Source organism: Callithrix jacchus, chromosome 2 (assembly GCF_049354715.1).
Source record: "Callithrix jacchus isolate 240 chromosome 2, calJac240_pri, whole genome shotgun sequence".
NCBI classification, from domain to species: domain Eukaryota; kingdom Metazoa; phylum Chordata; class Mammalia; order Primates; family Cebidae; genus Callithrix; species Callithrix jacchus.
This window is the reverse complement of record NC_133503.1, coordinates 186,683,676-186,701,491: the sequence shown is the minus strand read 5'-3', so window position 1 is coordinate 186,701,491 and position 17,816 is coordinate 186,683,676.

The window sequence follows — 17,816 nt, the reverse complement described above, 5'->3', positions numbered from 1 at the left end:
TGATCAGACAGCTTTCTCTGGGTGTATTTTCTATGAACTCTTAATCTTGCAATGCAGAGAAACCTCAATTAAAATTTCAGCATATTAGCAATTTTCAATGTGTTTAATCAGTCGGGCAACTGATATCTCAATATAAAATGGGGAAATTGCATTTATATAGTAAAAAGATGGTTGCAAAACCTTCTCTTTAGGGTTTGCTAGAAATTCTTATAATATAAAGGTCTCATCTCTAATAAGGTTGAATTTTTGATGTCACAGTTTTCTTAAAAGGCCATCTTGAATGCTTATTAGAGGTCTCCTTAGTTCATCATTCCAAACAATATTTAAAATTAGCAAAATTAAATTAAGCCTCTAAGAACATGTTATATACTACTACTTTTTATTTGTATATAACAGCTTTTTTTTTTTAACCTTGTACCAATACATATTTTAGAAAAAAAAATATATAATTCCTTCTGATATTTTTCTGGTCTCTCCTATATGATCTAAAAGCATCTAATAAGAATTTGTTTTTGGCCAGGCACAGTGGCTCATACCTGTAATCCCTGCATTTTGGGAGGTTGAGGCAGGCGAATCACTTGAGGTCTGGAGTTTGAGACCAGCCAGACCAACATGGAGAAACCCCATCTCTACTAAAAAAACATAAAATTAGCCGGGCATGTTGGCACATGCCTGTAATCCCAGATCCCAGCTACTCAGGAGGCTTAGGCAGGAGAATCGCTTGAACCTGGAAGACGGAGGTTTTGGTGAGCTGAGATCATACCATTGCACTCTAGCCTGGGCAACAAGAGCAGAACTCCGTCTCAAAAAAAAAAATAAATAAATAAGAATTCATTTTTTATATTGGTTCTTGAAGCCCATAGAGATAAAATAAGCCTAAAGAATAGTAATGAATGATTTGTTATGAAACACACTACAGATTGATAATTGAGTATTATTTATTTAATTATTATCACCTGGTTTTAAAAGGATATCTAAAATTATGTGGAAAATTATTGAACATAGTGCCTTGGTGATATAGTTTGGCTGTGTTCCCATCAAAATCTCACCTTGAATTGTAGTTCTTATGTTTCCCATGTGTCACAGGAGGAACCCAGGTAATTGAATCATATCAGCAGTTACCCTCCTGCTCTTCTCATGATAGTGTGTTCTCATGAGACACGATGGTTTTATAAAGTGTTTCCCCATTCTCTCGTCTCTCATTTTTCCTCCTGTCACCCTGCGAAGGGGTGCCTCCCTCCATGATTTTAAGTTTCCTGAAGCCTCTCCTGTTATGAGGAACTCTGAATCAATTAAACTTCTTTTCTTTATAAATTACCCAGTCTCAGTTATCTCTTCATAAAAGGATGAGGATGGACTAATACCATCCTAACCATTCAGTGAATGTCAATAGAATATGAATATTTTAAAATCTTTTCCCCTTCCACGTGAAACTATTAATGGATATGAAAAAACTTTGCAGAAAGAGAGAAAAGTGATAATGTGGAATTCACGTCAAGTTGGTAGACAATTGTTATGTCCTTTGGGCATATGGTTTTTGGGAGAAATATGCAAATGAGCAGTTTTAAGAGGAATTAAAGAAGGCCAGAGAATTATTTTGCTGAGATTTATTTGGTCTTAACATACATTTCCTTAGCTTCAATCCTAAGCAAAAAGAATAAAGCTGGAGGTATTACACTACCATTCCTCAAAATACACTACAAAGTTTTAGTAACCAGAACACCACGGTGCTTACATAAAAACAGACACAGAGACCAATGGAACAGAGTATAGAGCTCATAAGTTGTTCCACCTATCTATTGCCAACTAATTTTTGACAAAGGTACCAATAATTCTCTTTGGGCAAAAGACATTTAATAAATGATGCTGGAAATCTGGATGTCCATATGCAGAAGAATAAAACTACCCCTTACCTCTCACCCTAAACAAAAATCAATTCAAAATGGATCAAAGACCTAAATGTAAAAACCAAAACAATAAAATGATAGATGAGAAATAGGGGTAATTCTTTAGGATAGAAGGTTGGGAAAAAATTGTAAAGCACAAACAACAACAGCAGCAATAAACAAATGGAATTATGTCAAAGAAAACAGCTTCTGGAGAAAAAAGAAAACAATCAACAGAGTGAAAAGACAAATTATAGAATGGGAGCAAACCTTTGTGAACTCATTTAACAGGGACTTAATATCCAGAATCTACAAGAAACTGAAGCATCTCAACAGTTAAAAAAAAAAGAGAGAGAAAGAAAATCTGTTTAAAAATGGCAAATGATCTGAACAGATGTTTCTCTAAAGACCTACAAGTGATCAGTAAATATATGAAAAAATGCTAAACATCACTAATTATTAGGGAAATGCAACTTAAAACCACAAGAAATGTAGGAGTATCATCTCACCCAAACTAGAATGGCTAATATTTTTTAAAAAAAAAGCCTAAATCAACAAATGCTGGTGAAGATGCAGAGAAAAGAAGACTCATACACTGTTGGTGAGAATGTAAACTAGCACAGCCACTATGAAGAATAGTATGGCATGTCCTCAAAAACACTACAAATAGAACTTCCGTATAATCCAGGAATCCTATTACTTGGGATTTATTCAAAGGAAAGAAAATCATTGTGTTGAATAGACATCTGTACCCTCATGTTTACTGAGCACTATCCATAATAGCCAAGATATAGAATCAACCTATGTGTCCAGCAACAGATGAATAGATGCAGAAAATGTGGCATATATGCACAATGGAGTACCATTCAGCCATAAAAATGAATGGGGTTCTGTCATTTGTGGTAAGTGGATGCAACTTTTCTCATGTTAAGTGAAATAACCCATGAGCAGAAAGTAAGACATCACATGTTCTCACTCATATGCAGAAGCTGAAAACATTGATCTCCCAGATGTAAAAAGTAGAACAGAGGCTGAGGATGGTAGGGGAAAGGTGAGGATAGTGAGGAATTTGTTAAAAGCTATAAAATTACAGCTAGATTAGAGGAACAACTTCCAGTGTTCTATACCACTATAGGATGACTATAGTTAACAGTTACATATTACATCATTTCAAATAGCTAGAAGGAGGATATGAAACATTCCTAACACAAAGAAATGATACATGTTTGAGGTTATCAATATGCTAAACATCTTGACCTGATCACTTATTATATGTATTGAAACATTACTATGTACCACATGAATATATACAATTATTATTTGTCAATTAAATTGAAAATTTTACAAATTAAAAATGAATAAAAATTTAAAAATAAATACTATGAGGCAAAAGTGAAGTGGCAATTATACAGAAAAATATGACCTAAAGATAGTATTCTTAAGTTGATATGCCATAAATGTTGTATCCATTCAATGATTTTTAAAATTTTAAATAAATTATTAAATATTTCAGTTTCCAGAAAAATGAAAACATAAACAACTGTGTGCTACTACTCAAGTTCTAAAATTCTGTCATACATGCTTCAGTTAAAAAATTAAATTTGAAAACTGCTATATTCCTCTTCCCAATTCCATTAAATTGAAACCAACAGACAATTTTAAGATGGCATTCACTGTATTGCTTCTAGTATTTTACCATATACAGTTCTATTTCAAGCATCTCTTGCTTTATATGTTTGTATGACTCTGAGAAAAAGAAAAGCAAGTGTGCATGTATATTTCTTGCCTTTACATGAAAAGGAAAACACAGTAATGTTTGATGGAAACCTGTGACATATAAGATACAACATTTACTGTTTATGGATCTGTTTTCTTGAAGAATGCTGAGCTTTTTATTTTATTTTTTGTACAATTTTGCTTATCTCTCCTATTAGTTGACCATATTGATAAAACGTTTTCTAAATGGACTTAATCAGAAATATAATTTGAACATCACCCTTCAGAATGAGTACGGTAAACTTGAGAAAGGCAAGGTTTAATCTGCTCTATCCTTATGCTTTTTGTAGTCTGAATGAACTCCCAAACTGAATCATTCGACATTTGCCACTCCCAGTTATGTTACAGCATGCTGATTCAATTATTTATCCTCTGTTCTTGGATCCTGGAATGATTTGACTTAATCACTTCTGGTCGAAAGTGAGACAATCTACATTAAAATATAATAAGGATAAAATTTAGTGTGCAGTGAAATTGTCCCTTAATTATTCACTTAGACTAATTCTATAAGCTTTTGGTTTTAATCAAAGGGAGAATATAGCAACTTAAGTAAATATTTGTGTAATGCTTTAAAATTATTTATGTGTTTATGTATCGCTACATACTCCATTTTATGTGGTACATGCTGAACAAGGTAGTATTTTAGTTTAAACAGAATCCTGAATGATCTATTATTTTCAGTTACTTCTGTTATAAACTTTCTCTGAAAGCTGCTCTTTAGAAGCTACTGTGAAATAAATAAACAACATTTAAATATTTTCCAGGCTAAAACCCCTTTCTCCTAGTTTATATAGGTGATTGCAGAAAGCCCCATGTTTACTATGTGACTCCACTTAATCTGAGCAAAGCTGATCAGACAAGAGGTTGACATTGACTCAAGAAAAGTACTCCTTTCTTGTCAATTCGGAATAGAGGTTGGTATCTGTTGATTTCCTTGTATCAGGGACATTTAGACAATATAAGTGAAACAGATATCTTCTACCAAGTGCATGACAAAGTAGAAAAAGTTTATTCCATGGGAAAATAAACATGAAATTGAAAGATAGAAAAAAATCAGAGCTAAGAAGCCAGGTTTTGAAAATGACACAAAAGTACTCTATAACTTGGATGCTGAGTTCAGTTTGTGTTTTAAACCTGGATAATATGTGTCCTTGTGTTTTCCAGAATGAAATGTGATTATTATTCAAATTAGTCTAAGGAAGTTTTATTGATTGCCACCAAATGATCCTTCATTGATTCACTCACCATCACTCACCATTTGTGGGTGATAAATAAACTTCTCTATTTTATCAAATCCAAACAAGTCAAAAAATAATATTGGTCTTTAAGTCATTAACAAGAATCTAGGAGTTGAGGTGTTATCTTTGGGATTTGTCCCAATGGCACTATCTAATAAACTATTTAATAAAGTATGAAGGCTTCATTGTGAATGTCCATTTGTGTTTACTAAATAGAATTATTAGTTTTAATTTTTGAATAAAATAGTTGCGTAATTACTTAATTTTGTCAATATCATTGACTTTTGATTGAATGTCAATTCTTACTAGTGCAAGGCTAAAAAGCAGAACCTATGAACTCAGGCTATACGAGTTTGGAATCCTGATTTTGTCTCTTATTAGCTACAAAGTTTTAGAAAGATTTTACATTTCATGGGACTCTTGATTGCACTTACTTTATAAAAGCATCGTAACATGTAAAAGGGTTTACACATTTAAAATCTTTGAAGGCATGACTCTTAGAGCTTAATAACTTTCAAAATTAATGCATTTATAATTCTTTTTTAGTGGCATATCATTAGGGGAAGATATATATTTTTAAAGGTATAAAGATAGAATTCTTATGAAGTGGACACCATGTAGATAATGGATTTTGTTTCATGGGAAAAGCACTGAGACAGAGAGTAAGCAAATGTTTACTTCCAAAATAAAGACACAGTTGTATTCAGGTGTTTCAGATTACTGGCAGGGATATACAAGTATTTATTTTCGTAATTCTAGCCTCCTGCACTAACTGAAGTTACATGGAGACCCACTGACCAGGAAACTTTGCTAATATAACCATAGCCTGAATTTAGCTGGTTTTGCTAAGTCAGGGAAGTAGTTTGGTTACTAGGTTGGGGATTTGGGTACTACTTAATATTATAAGAAAAATACTATACTTTTCACAATATTGGTGAGAATGTAAATTAGTTCAACCATTGTGGAAAACAGTGTGGTAATTCCTCAAAGTTGTAGAACTGGAAATACTATTTAACCCAGCAATCCCATTACTAAGTATATACCCAAAGAAGTATTAATCATTCTGTTATAAAGATACATGAATACATATGTTCATTGGAGCACTAGTCACAATAGCAAAGAAATGAATCCATCAAAATGCTCATCAATAATAGACCGGATAAAAAAATGTACATATATACCATGAAATAGTATGCAGCCATAAATAGTAATGAGATCATCTTCTTTGCAGGGACATGGATGAAGCTGAAAGTCATTATCCTCAGCAAACTTATGCAGGAACAGAAAACCAAACACCAAATGTTCTCACTTACAAGTGGGAGCTGAACAGTGAGAACTGAGGGACACAGGGAGGAGGGACAACACACACTGGGGCTTGTCTGGGGAGGGCAGGATGTGGGAAAGCATTAGAGAAAGGAGCTAATGCCAGCTGGACTTAATTCCTAGTTGATGAGTTGATAGGTGCCACAAACCATCATGGCACATGTTTACCTGTGTGACAAATTTACACATCCTGCACAAGTACCCCGGAAAAAATAATTAAGAACAATACCACCAGCATGAATTCAGATCATTATTTTTTCGATAAACCTATAAACATTCTCCAACTTATTTTTCCTCCATGAATAGCTTAAAATATATGAAAACCCATCCTCACTAATCATCACATCCATTTGCCTTTGAGAAATATAGCTCAATGAGTTCTTATTCCTAAAGTCATTAACCTATAAGACTGTATTCATGGAATCATGGAAGTGTGATAAGCCTGGAGGCTCCAGAACTTGGAAGAAGATAGAAGGCAGCAAGCTGTTTGGGCTTTTAGAAGTTTCGAAGCTTCAATCCCTAGTGATTTGCTATTTCTCTTCTAAAAATTCTTTGCTATGAATTTTTTATATCTTCAGCAATGTGTGAAATTTAGGTGTCTGCCTCTGTTCTCTGCAGGGGACTTCTTTAATTTGTTGTTTGTCCTCACACTTAAATTCAGCTATCGTAGCAGTCGATGGTTTGATTATTTAACAAGACACTGGGGGAACTATACACTACTGTTAGTGACTTCTGCAAACTTTTTGTATTCACTTTCTAACTGGCCAGTTCTAATTGCTAATATGAAGCTAACACTATGAACTAATGCAATTTATTTACCCCTTAATACATTTTTCTACTTAATCACCAACTTTTTTTTTAACATGCTGTGAGTCATGTCACATTTCAGAATCTGCCACTTACTAGTCATCTGATTTTCAGATAATTGCTTGATTTATAAGAATAAAGTTTTCTTTATTTTAGAAGTGCATTTTAAAATATAAGAAATGAAACTTCACTTAAGAACAAGTGTCCACCATGCATTCTCTATTCCCTTTGCACTCATCAAGTACCTCAGCTGCTTGTGATTCTTTGCCTGGAGTGGTGACCCAAACCTTCATTCCTGGGGTGTCTGGGCTATATTAGCTGTCCTGCATAAATTGGGTTATCTTAAACATAGAACGTGATAGTACAGAGATGTTCTAAGGGATTTCCTATATTCCAGCCCTATTCTTTCTTACTTCCGTTTTGCCTCCATTGCAACCCAATTTCCCCTTGGTAATTAGAAGCAGTCACCCCAATCAGTATAATCACACTCTTCCTTGCTATTCATTCAAATGCATAAGGAGCCCACAGCAGCCAGCTAGCTGTGCTAACTTCCAATTCAGTGGAATCACTGTTGTGTCTCCTAGTGTAAGCACACATTTTGTGAGTAAATGACTAGCCACCCCTTGATTCCTGGACTCACAATTTCTTGCTATGGGGAAAACAGCACCATATATTTAACACCGATTTAAAAACTATACAGCATCATGGAAGACATTACCTAGCCCTGCCATGTGCAGCCACTTAACTGGTGCTATTACTGAGTTTTCAAAAGGCTGTTTCATTTTTCTTTCAAATCCAGTTGCTTCAGGATGTTGCAGAAAATGACAAAAGTACCATCAGTAACACATTGCTGCACTTCATTTATTATAAGGTGAATTTATTGATCAAAAGCAATGTTATTTCAAATACCATAACAATGTATAGGACATTTTGTTAATCCATGGATGGTTATATTGGCTGAGGCATTGCATTCATAAAAAATAAACTGATATCAATAATGTGCATTCCACTAAGAACAGAGAACTACCCTTTCTATGGTGGAAATGGTCTAATGTAATCAACATGCCACAAGGCCAACCAGTCCAGTGAATAATGCCATGTGAAAAACTCAGTGTTGGTGTCTTCTGATAGCAGAATGAACACAAGCAGTGGCTGTAGCAAAGTCAGCCTTAGTGAGTATAAGTCCATGTTGTTGACCCTGTGCGTGACCTCTGTCCCTGCCACCAGACTCAATTCCTTCATGGGACCACTGGGCGATGAAAGGAGAGTGGCTAGAGAAAGAGGCTGACTGGGGTAATGACAGGTCATTATTATTGAGTTGAATATTAAAATAATTTTCTGCTAAGGTTGCCTTTGGTGATTATTAGCATGGGTCAGCTGTCTTCAAACCCTCTGTCCATTCAGGGAGGTTTCCCCATTGCATTTTTCCTAGATCTCATTCTCTTCAACAGCCAATTGTGTTCCTTCAAATCCCTGAACATCCCACCAAGCCATTCATATTATAAATCATATTATATTCTTACTTCTGCCAATTTCTTCTTATGGGCAAAAGTAAAACCCAGGTGTATTGCTTGAAATTCTGCCACTGGAAAAAGTTTTGTCCACCACTATCCTTCAGGAATGTCCCAGAAAAGATCTGTTATGCTACAACCGTCCACACAATTTCCATGGTGCCTGTGTGCCATGCAGAACCACCCATGAATCAGGCACTAGTTTTCACTTTCTCAGTCAGCTGGTCATAAAGAACTCCCCATGAGGCCATAATGGTCTAGGAGAGAAAATAGAATGCAGTAGGAGTAGTGGCCATGATCATTTGTGCCACTTTACATTACTTGCTTATGTATTCATGACACACTTGAGCCCAATCATGTATAATCTACTTTCCTGTGATAACAAAGTAGTGCCTTCTATGCCCGCATTTATCAGTTAGTGGATTAGACAATACCTGCTTCAGCATGGGCAACTCAGGCTGCATGGCAACTTGGTGTTCATAATAAAACTTTCAGTCTCTGCTGAGTTCCACTAACAAGCAGAAGGGGAGCAATTATTGGCAGAGAATGACAAGTCATTCTTCTAAAATCCTAAGGCTATGCACTGTGATTCCCATAAAAGGGCCTACCAAAGTCTCTAAACAGAATCCCCATCTGCCACTAATACTTCAGAAACATTGGATCTCTTGGATCATATGATCCAAGTGGCAGCACAAACTTTAAGGGAACCCTGGACTTTTTGCAGGCTTTTCTCTTGTTCTGGGCCCCACTCAAGACAAGATTAACACCCTGTGGTGTCCCTCATTGAGTGAGCTAGAGTAGCACAGCCAAATGCTGGATACATTGCCTGCTAAATACAAGCAGGTCCACTAGACATCTTTTTTTTTTCCTGTGGTAGGAGGGGCCAGATAAAACAACTTATTCTTTGTGTTAGGAGAGATATCTGGACATTTTCCACACACACCAACCAAACCACTGGAACACTAGAAATGTCACCAAAGTTGAAAGACACTAAATTTTTAGTGAGAGTTATCTCCGAACCTTGGAGACACAAATATTTTGCAAATATATGTACAATCCCTGCCACTTTCTGCTCACCATGTGTAATCTGCTAATATCATCAGCGCAATAGACCTGTGTGATATCTTGTGGAAGAAAATGGTGATCAAGTTCTTTTTGGACAAAATTATTACATAGGGCTGGAAAATTGATACAAGTTTGTGAAAAAAAAAGATGAATTCCTGGCCTTGGTATTTGAAAACAAATTGCTTCCCATATTCTTTATTAAAAGATATGAAGAAAAGGCACTTGCCAGATCCATACTCATATACTAGGTACTAGAGAATGTGTTAATTTTTTCAAGCAACCTAAACACGTGAAAAAGCTGCAATTGGAGCTGCAATTGGAGATTAATTTTAGAATATTTCTCTGTTCTTCTCTAATATACACCTGTTTTCCAAACAGGCTATCTAGGTGAGTTGAATGGGAATGTGTGGGAATCAGCACTCTTGCACCTTCGAGATTGTTGATTATAGCACTAATTTCTGCAGTACTTTCAGGGATGTGTTACGCTTTCTGTTTACCATTTTTGTACGCTAAGCCAGTTATAGTGGCTTCCACTTGCTGTTTCCTACTTTAATATTTCTCACCTCACAGGCCTTGGAGCCATTGTGAGGACCCTGCAAATTGATGACAATGTCTATTGCAATTTGCATTCTGAGTGTGGGGAAATAACCACAGCCTAGGTTTAGGGACTTACTGGACCAACTCTGAAATTGACCTGAGCTAAACATTCATCAGTCGCTTTACGTTTCTAAAATCTTCCGTTTTCTTATTGTGATTGATCCCCAATGACGTTTCAGATTGCCAAGAAGTGGAGTCATGTCAAAGCCAGTGCCTAGTAATCAGGAAAAGTTTGAGAATGTACATTTTCTCAGTGCATGGTCACTCTGATACATGACCACAGGTCCTTTTGGTTAACATCAGGAAAAAGATTTAAAACAATTTTGGCAGTGTGGCAGGATCCTTCATCAAGGAAATCCAGCCTTCTCGACATTTAAAAGGTCTGGCTCAAGACTGGGAATTCACTGAAAGGATGTGACTGTTTCCATGATTCAGTTTAGACATGTGTTCTCTTGACCTAAAACTCTTCCACTTATTCAGGTGAAATACTAGTTTAGTGAACTGTCTGCCCGTTACTCTTCAGAACATCATATTTAACTAGCCAATACCACAGGTATCTGAGAGTCAGGCTATTCTAATTGCTGCTTTGGTTCCACTATTATGGTACCACACCCATATTTTCTTTGGTAATTAAATGACACCACTTGGGCCTTACATCTCTGGATTTCTATTACACCCATTAGATTTAGGGACCTAGTCTGATGGCAAGATTTTTCTCATAATATCTGACCTACTGAGAACTAAATCCACAGACCTCTTCAAGGATGCTGGGCCATCCCTCACAAATATGTTCCTTGTAGTTATGGTGAAATTGGATTGTACCCTGTGGAACGCCCCCAGGGTGAGTGAGAAGGTAGCACTGATTTCTGCAATACTTTATACTTATGTGATAAATGCTCTCTAGAATTGTAATATTCCAAAGCCTTTGGACACCTTTCAGTAATAGTGCACTGAAGCAGTTTTGACATTTCAGCTTCATTTAATATTTGCCACCTTTGGATCCATATTTCTGTTAACTAACTAAACCTTCAGAATCTCTGCTTTGGAGGCCTGCATCAATAATTTTGGCCTGATTTCCTTTTACATTTCTATAATTATAATCCCACATTTTAAATACCCAGTCCTATATGTACTCCTCAAATTTGTATGTGTATAAATTGCAAATGACATGCAGCTTTGTTTTCTTTTGATATGCAATGACCTTTTAATGTGTTATCCTTTGTGTTTTACTCTTTGGGTCCTGTTGAAAGTTGAGTCTATTTATAGGTCTAGAAGCAAAGAGTGGAGGAAGATGGAGATAAGCTCCAAAGAGAATCAGCAGGGCCTTGCAGGAAAAAATACCCCAAGGAAAGCCATTATAAATGCCTTAGAAAAAGGAGGGCCATCATCTTCAGGTAGACATGGAAGGGCTGCTTCTAGCAAAGAAGACAATCAGAATTTAATATCTCCAGCTTCACTGGGATCTGCCAGTATGTACCCATTTCAAGTTTCCGGATCCCATTTCCTGTCAGTCAACGCCCTGACTTTGACACATGCCCTATAAAGTTGGGAATTCAATTGTGTTGAAATTTGGTCACTAGCATGTGTCCTCTCTTATATTTATGTTGGAAAAATGTGAGAAGATGGGCAGGTATATGCCAAGAAGAACTATAATTTTCTGCTTTTTGACTGCCAGTACACATACACACAGACCCTAAAATACGCACAATTCCAAATTTTTCTCCAAAACTTTTTTCTGTCTGATACTAAGCAATCATTGCATACGCAGCTCAAAACACACAGAAAGAAGAAAACTTGAAGTCAAATCCTGCTATTTTATTCACATTCAGGTCCAGGGTGCTATATCACCTGTATTCTTTTCTGTCAGGCCAAGTTTATCTCTATAATCACACTACTTGCCCAGTGAGTTCTTTCAGTCTGCTGCACAGACAAAACCGATTCACTGAGACCATAAGATTGTGGTAAAGAAAGATTTTAATTAACATGAGGCCAACCACAGGAGACAGAGTTATTACTCAAATCAATCTCCCTGAAGGGTCAGAGGTTAAGGTTTTTCAAGGATAATTTGGTAAGCAGGGGACTAGAAAATGGGTGCTGCTGGTTGGTTGAGGATGCAATTGTAGTGGTGTGGGAAACAGTCGTCATGCACTGAATTAGCCATAGGGGAGGGGTTGCAGGACCAGTGATGAGTCACAAGCACAGGTCTGAAATACATCTCAAAAGACCAGTCTTAAGTTCTATACTAGCATCGCTGCCTATACAGAAAATTGGCAAAGTTATCAATGTAACCTCTGACTGCATTACTCCTGAGCAGTAAGGGATTATAGAAACTATGCCTATATTTTAGCAGAATTCAGTCCTCTCCCATAATTCTAATATTGGGGCCTTTCATTAGTCTTAACAAAGGCAACTGCAGTCTCCAAGCAAGGAGGGGATCAGTTTTAGGGAGGAACTATTACCATTCTTGCTTCAAAGTTAAAATATAAATACATTCCTGCTATGGTTAGCTTGACCTACACCTATGAATGAATGAAGAGAGCCAGACTGTGAGGCCAGCCATGGTAGATTTCTCACACTGTCATTATCTTTGCAAAGGTGGTTTTAACAAAACTTAAGTGAGTATCTGGGTATAAAATAACTTTATAACACAAATGTTTTCTGCTAGGTGAACGGCCCACATACCTTTATCATATCAGACACACTCTACGCCAAGGATTATGCATGCAGTTTCTGGGAAACCTGGGAAACCACACACAGTGTCCTAGATCTCTCTTTTCTTAATTTGAGCCTCTTCATTACTTGAATACTTGAAATTATTCAGATGGTACCTGGCTGGGCATGGTGGCTTATGCCTGTAATCCCAACTGACCAGGAGGCTGCAGCTTAGGACCACTTGAGGTCAGGAGTTCAAGACCAGCCTGGGCAACATAGTGAGGCCCCTGCCTCAAAAATCAAGCAAACAAACAAGCAAGCAAAACAACTATTCCAGTTCTGATTTTTTATTTGTACAAGTAAACTAAAAAATGATGACTTTGTATCCTTTGTAGGTACATGGATGAATCTGGAAACCATCATTCTCAGCAAACTGACACAAGAACAGAAAATCAAATACTGCATGTTCTCACTCATAGGCAGGTGTTGAACAATGAGAACACATGGACACAGGGAGGGGACCATTACACACATCACACACTAGGGTCTGTTGGAGCGGGAATAGGTGAGAGACAGCGGGTGGTAGGGAGGTTGAGAAAGTGTAGCATGGGGAGAAACGCCAGTTATAGGTGATAGGTGGATGGAGGCAGTAAACCACATTGCCATGTAGGTACCTATGCAACAATCCTGCATGTTCAGCACATGTATCCCAGAACCTAAAGTGCAATACACACACACACACACACACACACACAATGTATATCCCAGATACATATATATCCCATATATGTGTGTGTGTGTGCGCGCACGCACGTGTGATATATATATATATATATATATGTATATATATATATATATATATGAAAAAAAGAAAATCTGATCTCTTACATTAGCTCTGGGAAAATTGCCCTATTAGTGTTAATAGTCTTTGGCTTCCCAATTCCTGATTAAGTGGGTGAAGGAGACTGGGAATTTCCTCAACTGCTGAAAAATTTTAAGATTTTTCTCTGGCAGTCTAAGAACTTTAAATTGTCAGTTGACTGAATGTCAACTTCACTAGCTAACAAGCAGTTGTGGAAAAACCTCTAAAATCAACAACTTCTAATCAAAACTAACCCAGTATTTGTGGATTCTGTTCTAGTTATTAACTAGCCTTTTTTCCTTGGCTCAGGATATTACAAGCCAAAATGTCCTCCTTCAACAATGTTGAGATCTGTCTTGCTTTGTATTTTTCCTTCTAGATAGGACCTATTTTATTTAAAATAAATAATTTTGCAGCCCTTTTACGTAAAGTAGAAAGAAGTGAAATAACCTCTTGCAATTTCAGTCTTTCAGAAAGTCTAAGCATGGCCGGGCGCAGTGGCTCATGCCTGTAATCCCAGCACTCTGAGAGGCTGAGGTAGGTGGATTGCCTGAGGTCAGCAGTTCAAGACCAGCCTGGCCAACATGGTGAAACCCCATCTCTATTGAAAATACAAAAAATTAGCTGGGCATGGTGGCAGGCACCTGTAATCTCAGCTACTTGGGAGATGGAGGCAGGAGATTCACTTGAACCTGGAAGGCACAAGTTGCAGTGAGCCAAAGTGGTGTCATTGCACTCCAGCCTGGGCAACAAGAGTGAAACTCTGTCTCAAAGAAAAAAAAAGTCTCAGTGTATGCAACGTCCAAATACTGGGATACTACAGGAGTATTTTAACACCTGGTTTCTGCCTCAGAACCTAAATTGTTTGTGTTAGTTTTCTGGGACTGCCTTCACAAAGTACCACAGACTAGATGGCATAAACAGTAAGAATGTATTACATCATGGGTCTGGAGGCTAGATGTTTAAAATCAAGGTGCCATCATTCTTCTAATGTCTGTGGAGGAAGGCTCTGCTCCTGTCCTCTCTCCATGGCTTGGAGATAGTCATCTTCCTCTATTTTTTCAGATAGTCTTCACTCTATGTACATATGTGTCCAAATCCTCTGTTCTTATGAGGGTGCCAGTAATACTGCATGAGAGTCCATCCTTAGGACTTATGCTAAGTAAATATTACATCTGCAATAACCTCATTTTCAAATAAGCTTACATTATGAGGTCTTAGGGGTTAGGACTTCTGATGTGTAAACTTTAACTTTGAAAATCTGATCCCTTACATTAGACCCGGGAAAATTGCCCTATTGTGGTTGACAGTCTTTGGCTTCTCAATTCCTGATTGAGTAAGTGAAGGATATAAATTCTTGGGGGGAATACAATTTAACACATAACACTAGCTCAGCTTCAGAGGGAGAGACAGTCCTGTTTCCCAGCCACTGTGACTCAACCATTTTTTTCCCATTTTATGGCTTGTCACAGCCCCTCTTCCCATTTATCTGGGTGAAGTTCCCGAATAACAGAACCCCCATACACTAACAGAAGGAATGTTGGGACCTGCATAAATTTCTGCTATTGAATTGTAGAAAGAATAGAACTGGCTTTGGGGGGTTCATAAAATTTGGATATTGTTGAGACTTTCTCTTTCTTTTGTATGTGTTTCTCTCTGCCTTTTGGCTCGAATCTCTTAGACCAGCTGCTCAAATGAGATTGAATCCATAAACACAAATGGTTCTAGGCTCATGTCCATGGAGCTTAGGGCATCCAAGAAATGAAAGCAGGCATTGCACTGCTAGTTCCTGAAGGAACAGATGCAATGCTTGTTGTAGCCTACGCTTTACAGTTTCGTTCTTCTCTGAACCAATTACCGTGGCTAAAGCTGGGTGGATTGAATCATGGGATACGAGCTCACACCTCATGCCATGAGATTTGGATCTCTTAACACTGGTGAAGCCATTTGAAAGAAAAACATATTGCAATAATCTTACTTTAATGTTGCCAGTATTTTCCACTTTACTTATTTTAGAAATGTTGGTTAATCTCTTAATTCAGAATTCCTGTTCAATGAGAAAGTGCGTAGCAAATGAGAGAGATAGATAGATATAATTTACATTAGTTAATTTAACAGTTATTTTGGTAATTTATTATGCTCTTTATCTATTTTGTCTGTGCTATGCTTTGTGTTTTGTCTTTTATGTTTCAGAATATTTCCCCAGATATCTTCTGAAGGGTGTGTGTGTGTGTGTGTGTGTGTGTGTGTGTGTATAGATGTATATGTGAATGTGTCCAGTGTATAATTCCTAAGAAAAACACAGAACAGTCTGGTTTAGTTACCACTTGCTCTCCTTATTTGCTCAACTAGTTAGGGATAGAAACAAATCTCTTCTTGGATGTGCATGCAAACAGACTTTAGACAACTTGGTTGTTTAACATTCTTTAGAATCTTTTATTCAATATTGATGTCTTCAAAAACTGGAGGCAGGTGGAGGAGTGGTATATATCCATTCTCAACAAGTACTTCCCATGAAAAGCAACTGCAATATAATCTCGGTGCCATGCCAGCTGAATCAGAAGACAGAGGACTCATAAACCAACAGAGCTCTGAATTTGAAGTGAAAATTCAAAAATATTAGTTACTGATCTGGACTGATATTTTTCCTTCGTTCATGCATGAGCTTTCTACCAAACCACAGATTCGAATGCCATTTATTTCTGTAAATTTCCCTAACACCTCTCATACTAATTAACAAACATCATGATGGAAATTTCAGTAATAGTATTTGAAGTGCCTAAGTGGCAAGGTTTGGAGCACGCACTGCTGATTGGGTTGCTTCAAAGAGTAAACCGTCCTCTGTATATTAGAGTCCACTTATGCACACTTATGTAAAATTGTTCATACTGAAAGATGTTTGAAATAAACTATGCCACAGACAATGTAAAAATACATTAGATGGCTGGATTATGCAAACATGTATTTCCAGTTAAAGGTCAAAGCATCTTGGCTGAGATTCCGAGGGATTTGGAAAATTTAGTTCTTATAAATTATTGCCTCAGAGTTAAAACCAAACCAAAACAAACAACTCAGTGCTAGAAACCAGCTTTCTATATTTGCCTTTTTTCAGCCTGCCATCGTCTTCAAGTGTCAATGTGGTGAGGACTGACATGTTTTGTTTTAACTGCCAGTGGGTCAAGAAAGTGAAGTCTGTTATTGTGTCAAGAAAATCTACACACAGAAGCTGCAGTCCCACAAAGGTATTTTTGAATAAAGTGTGAGTGCATTATTATGATTTTAGAAGCAAGATTATATATGTTTAAAAAGGCTAACCCACTATCAGTTCATTCAGTGATTCCTGAAGATCCCATGGCTTGGTCTCCTCCAAGAACCCAGGGGAATGGGCTAGTTCTTTCATATTTTCCTCCTCTGACCCCATGTGGCACTACTCCACTTACATGGGACTGAGAACTGTGACATTTATCCTTAGCACTTTATCAGACTGTCTAATGTACAGACTGCACCTCACCATCTCAGTCTAAGGCTCTGGGCATTACTCTCCCTAGTTTCAACTACATAGCCAAGTTCCTCCCTCCCTCCCTCCCTCTCTCCTCCCTCCTTCCTTTTCCCTTCCTTCCCTCTTTCCCTCCCTTCCTCCCTTCCTTCCTTCTTTCTCTATTTCTGTCTGTTCACATCTATATTGTTGGTCATTTCTGTTGCTACTAGGTCAGTGCAAAAGTTATCACAGTTTTTCCCATTAAAAGCTTTTGCCATTAAAACAGATGAAACAATTTAGTTGTTTAACATTCTGTAGGGTCTTTTATTCAATACTAATGTCTTCAAAAATTGGAGGGGTGGGGGAGTGGTATATATCCCTTCTCAACAAGTACTTCCCGTGAAAAACAAATGAAATATAATCTTGGTACCACACCAAATGAATCAGAGTTTTTAATTAAAAGTTTTTAATGGCAAAAACTGCGATAACTTTTGCACCAACCTAGTAAGAGAGAAATATGAGAATTATACATGTGGTCTCAGAATATGATATTTCTCAAAAGTCTTCTTAGTAATCCTTCCTAATTATTAATAGTCCAATCAATAATCCTTAATGATCCTG